We start from the raw sequence: 5,324 nt of genomic DNA, 5'->3' as shown, positions 1-5,324 counted from the left end.
GATTGCTTACTAACTTTTACATCAAGAAATACAATGATAAACAGACTTCTGGCTGCTATGACCGCATGATGAGATTCCTCATTGAAGAATGCCTCTTTTTGCTCTTTCTCCTCTTCCTCTTGAAAAGCCAGACAACCCGTTTATCATCTATGATATAAACAATGCCACAAGACCTAATTCATAGAAATGTGCTAGAGGCAAACTGATTCATGATCAACAAATCTTTTAAAGCACATGGGTCTATTATATAAGTGCAAAGCATTATTATGGTCTTGCAAAAAAGATGATGAGTTATATAGTTGGGGTTTTCATTGTCCAAAGGAAGAAAAACAAATCCGATCTGAGAATGCGCCTTTGTCTGTTTATCAACTGTAAAGGTGAGCATTTCAACATTCAGTTGTAAATGTTAGTGTAAGCCTAGAAAGGACATACCCATTCTTGATATCATAACTATAGGTAGCAAACCAGTAATGATTACAGATACTGCCCCTCCCATTCCTACAGGTCACATGAGGATCATTTTCTTTTTAGAGATATAAATAATTTATTAAATGTAAATAATATAAATAACTTATTTGCCACTGTTCTCTAAAAATGACACAACTTTCAAGAGACCACCCATATCTTCAAGATAGAGTTATCCGCGTTTTTTGCTCTTCCATAGTGCTGAAGGGCATCAGTATATTTGAGATTATACTAAGGAGAGCACAATACAGAATTCATGTTTGATGTTATATCTTATCCAGTGACTAATAACTAGTGAAATAGAGCCACTGCTATCAAACAGTGTTAGGCAACATACAGGAGAAAAATGAAAAAGTAAAGTCTGCTAAGACAGTTGTTCTGTTTGTACAGTAGAGCCGTGTGGGTTCAATTCAAGCAGGTGAATGTGACAAAACCAGAGATAACACTGCCTTAAGCACCACAGTCCAACAGAGACACAAACAGTTGGCCGACTGCAATGTGTATAACATCATTTTCTACCTCGGCTTTTGACAGTCCTTTTAAGTTAGACCCTAACTTTAACATTTCTAATATTGCCTCAGAAATTGCTTTTATGTCATGTTCATGCAGGGGATGATGAGGAAGCATTTTAGGAAATAAATTACAAACAGGTTAAAAAATACCCTCCTTAAAGAAGTTAGAATCGCATTATTTCCAGTAGAACTCCCCCCCCCCCCTTTTTTTAATTCCTTCAGGTTATTCAATTCTGTAATGTTAACGAAGCCATGTTTTAGACGTTTGGGCCTGTTACCTTCTTTCCACTGTTGCTAGATATGAGCCCCCGCTGAGGACCTGCCATATCTGGCCAGAGTCCTGCTCCCCAGAGGGCGTCATCCAAGGTCCGAGAGCTCGCTGGAATCACAAGACATTTTAGGAGCTTCTTGGGGGGACTGGGAACCTCAGAGAGGTGCACCTGCACTTTCCCGAGAGCCGGGCCGCCTCTGAGTGGGCTCCCCGAGGTTCCGAGGAGCTGTCAACCTGTGCTCAGAAGGGGTCAGCCCCAAAGGGATGCAGAGTGCAGGCCCCACACCTCCCGGCACCTGCTCAGCGGCGGCCTCGCAGGGAGCTCGGGGTGCTGTAGCCTGCCACAGTCCGGGGGGCCGCCAGGCGGGCCTTCCAGAGGCTGCCCTATTTTGTCTGACCCAGGAGTCTGGGGAGCAGCCCCTGCCAAGCCCTGGACCCTGCCCTGAGAAGCGCCTTCCACTCCTCCACCCAGCGCTCCGAAATGTTTACTGGAGTGCTCAGGCTGCTTCATCCTGGAAAAAGCAAGAAATAAAAGATAAACTAGAAAACTTTTGCCTTCCTCGATCCATCCTCACCATCTCTCTGAGGTGCAAATGCCAGGTTCACCTTCCCAGTAAAGCCCCTGAGGGTCTCCCACAGCCTTCCTGAGGAAGTCTGCAGTTTCTTCCAGCTCCTCCACCCCCAACCCCCCACCCCCTCCTACCTTTCAGCCTCCTGGCCTGTTACTCACCTCTTTTGTCCTGATTCTCTTGCCCCACTAGCACTGGACATACTTGGAATTCCTCCCTTCAGGCATGTTCTCTTGCAATTAATGACATCCTAACCACCAGACAAGACCCAGCCCAGGGGTCTTTGCCTTTGGGACCTTCTTTGACCTTCCAAGGAAAGTGATCTCCATCTCTTCTGTGTCCTCTCTATAGCTTATTTGAATCTCTTCACTGTAGTAGCAACAAGTGCAGCCTCTGGAAATTGCTTATGTATCTACCTCCCGGTGGACCAGGCCTCTGAGCACCTGGACAGAGAAAGAAAGTATCTCATTCATTTGTATCTGTCTGGCATATAGAAAGGACTAAAAAAGAAACTCGTGATGAATAACAAATGAATTACTCTCTGCTTTGTCAGAGCAATTATTTCAGTGTCTTGCAACTATCCACTCCACCATAAGTATCTTGAGGGTAGAGACTATGCATTAAGTAGGCAGTTGTCCCTTGACCAACTTGGGTTTGAACTGCATAGGTCCACTTATATGCAGATGTTGTCTGATAAATATAGTGCAGTACTGTACATGTGTTTTCTCTTATGATTTCCTTAATAGCATTTTCTTCTCTCTAGCTTACTTTATCATAGGAATACAATATACAATACCTATAGTACAAAATATGTTTATCAACTGCTATGGTATCAGTAAGGCTTCTGGTCAACCGTAGGCTATTAGTAACATTTTGGGGAGTCTAAAGTTATCCTGGGATTTTTTACTGTGTTGAGGGGGCATTGGTGCCCCTAACTCCTACCTTGTTCACTGTCGACAATATTTATCTGCCTAGCATATAAGATGAGTGAATAAGCAAATAGATGAGTTAATTTACCAATAATAATATTTACCAATATTTGAATTACCAATAATAACATTTTACATCTGCAATGATCATTGAATTTTCCTAATGAGAGGACTTTCAGCATAAATGCTGCATTACTTGTGAGAAGTGTATCAAGAATGCTGTGTGCTGAGATGTTATCAAGTAAGATGATCTTGCAAGAATAATAATAACCCTGTATTTTCCCCTCTCATTGGAAATAACCAACAAAAAAATTAAATTTTTTTTTTTTTTTTACTTATGATAGTCACAGAGAGAGAGAGAGAGAGAGAGAGAGAGAGAGAGAGAGAGGCAGAGACATAGGCAGAGGGAAAAGCAGGCTCCATGCACCGGGAGCCCGACGTGGGATTCGATCCTGGGTCTCCAGGATCGCGCCCTGGGCCAAAGGCAGGCGCTAAATCGCTGCGCCACCCAGGGATCCCCAACAAAAAAATTAAAGTAGACTTCATGGTGCACATACTCTTGCAAAATTACTTCTTATTTGGCCACCCCTTCACTCACAGACCTTGAGAGAGATCTGAGTCCTGGGATGTCTGCCCATCTTGCTGCTTGCGGATCCCCTGATTTGAGAGAAGCTTCCAGAGTACCACTTGCTTTTGGTAAGACACTTCCATCCTTCTTTCTGTTCACCAAGATGCAGCTCCAGAACTTTAAAGGGTGCCTATAAAACTCCCAGTCTCCTGTTTTCATATGGCTCCTAGCCAATGAGTGTGTCATCTCTCACAAGGAGATGTCAAGCAGCAAACAGTCCAACTGCTAACTTCTCTCTTTCCAGTTCATTTTCATTAGTGTCCCTATTCTAGTTATTCACTAACCCCATCTAGACCTCCAAGTCGTTTGCAATTTATCACATCCTCCTGTGTCCCCGCCATACATCACCAGCCTGAGTCCATTACTACAATCAGTCCTTTGCATACACTCTCAACTCTCCAGACAATGGGACAGTAAACTAAGGTCCCCAGGCCAAATCAGCCTGCTGTTTATATAAATACCATTTAACTGGAACACAGCCACACTCATTAGTTTATGTATTGTCTTTGGCTGCTTTTGCACTGAAATGGTGAGCTGAACAGTTGTGACAGAGACTGTATGGCCCACAAAGCAAACTTAAAATATTTACTGTCTGACCCTTTACAAGAAAGGTTTTCTAATCTATGCCCAACACTGTCTATCATATTCACTTGGAATGACTCAAGTTCTGTATCTATTGCTTCCTGCCTGTGAGCAGCAGGATGGGCTGAGCAAAAGCCCAAGCATAAACTCAATATGCTCGGTATAAATTTAAAGCCATAGTTTTCAAGTATTTCTTCAACATTGCTCAAAAGTTCACTTTAATTCCCTCATCAGTTAATGATTCCACTCTCTGAGATGACCATTGCACATCTCCTTTCTCAAAACTGATCACCTCTTTCCTCTTCACACTCTTAGATGATGACTTTTCTTCTCATTTCACTTAAAAAAAAAATAGTAACTTAGGAAAAGAAATACCCTGCCTTCCTTCCATCAAGTTTACCAACCTACTGACATCTCTGCCCATCTTCTCTGTGTGCCTTCTCACAATACTTAAACCCCCTCTTCCCATTATATGAGGCCAACCACTTGATGTGTGTTTGTATCTCAGATACTCAAGGACTTTGATCCAGTAATTATTTTCCCTTTTTCCTCTCTCATCAGTTTCTTTTTCTCTATTAGATCATGGGGGATCCCTGGGTGGCTCAGCGGTTTGGCGCCTGCCTTTGGCCCAGGGCGTGATCCTGGAGTCCCAGGATCGAGTCCCACATCGGGCTCCCAGCAAGGAGCCTGCTTCTCTCTCTGCCTCTCTCTCTCTCTCTCTGTGTTTCTATCATAAATAAATAAATAAATCCTTAAAAAAAAAAAGATCATGACTGTCAACATGCATACTAAAATTCCCATAAAAATAAAAATGTTCTTCCAAGAATCCTAATTTCCTTTGGCCTCTGACATACTTACCTGTTGCCTTGCAGCCATCTATCTAGAAAGAGTTGTCTCTACAGACTCTCACATCCTCATTTTGAACTTTCTCTTCAATCTGCTCCACTCTGCTATACTCATGCCTCCAGACTGAAAACATAATTGTTAAAGCCACAAGGTCATTGAACTCAATCTCTCAGGAGCATATGACATAGGGATCATTCTTCTCTTCCTGAAACTTTTTTTTTTTTTTTTTTTTTTGGTTTCGGGAGCAACCTTGATTGCTGTCTCTGTCTTTCCTCAGTTGCTAAGTTGTGAAGTTCTCAGAGCCGAGTGCCCAGTCCTTAGATCTCTTCTTTATCTACACTCATCTCCTAGAGGCTCTTGCTCCATCCTATGGATTTAAATACCGTCCATATCCTGATGCTTACCAAATATATTTCTCCAGCCAAGACCATTTCTCTAAACTCTGTGTTGACTCCTCTACAGGCATCTCAGACTTAACAAGGCCATAATGAAGACACTTCCAAATCATGCTCCTTCTCCAGT

General features: G+C 42.6%; 1 long non-coding RNA gene across 1 annotated transcript; it reads right to left on the bottom strand.

The window, feature by feature from the left end:
* Positions 1–311: 311 nt before the first annotated feature.
* LOC125753961 (uncharacterized) lies at positions 312–4,924 on the bottom strand. The gene is made up of 3 exons (XR_007406972.1): positions 4,815–4,924; positions 1,979–2,260; positions 312–1,760 (listed from the first exon to the last, which is right to left on the bottom strand). It is a non-coding gene; the product is annotated as an uncharacterized LOC125753961 (long non-coding RNA).
* Between the last annotated feature and the right edge of the window lie 400 nt (positions 4,925–5,324).

The sequence above is a fragment of the Canis lupus genome, chromosome 29, assembly GCF_003254725.2.
Source record: "Canis lupus dingo isolate Sandy chromosome 29, ASM325472v2, whole genome shotgun sequence".
In the NCBI taxonomy this organism is placed as follows: Eukaryota; Metazoa; Chordata; class Mammalia; order Carnivora; family Canidae; genus Canis; species Canis lupus.
The sequence above is the reverse complement of the archived record's forward strand: the minus strand, read 5'-3'. Positions and strand labels throughout refer to the sequence as shown.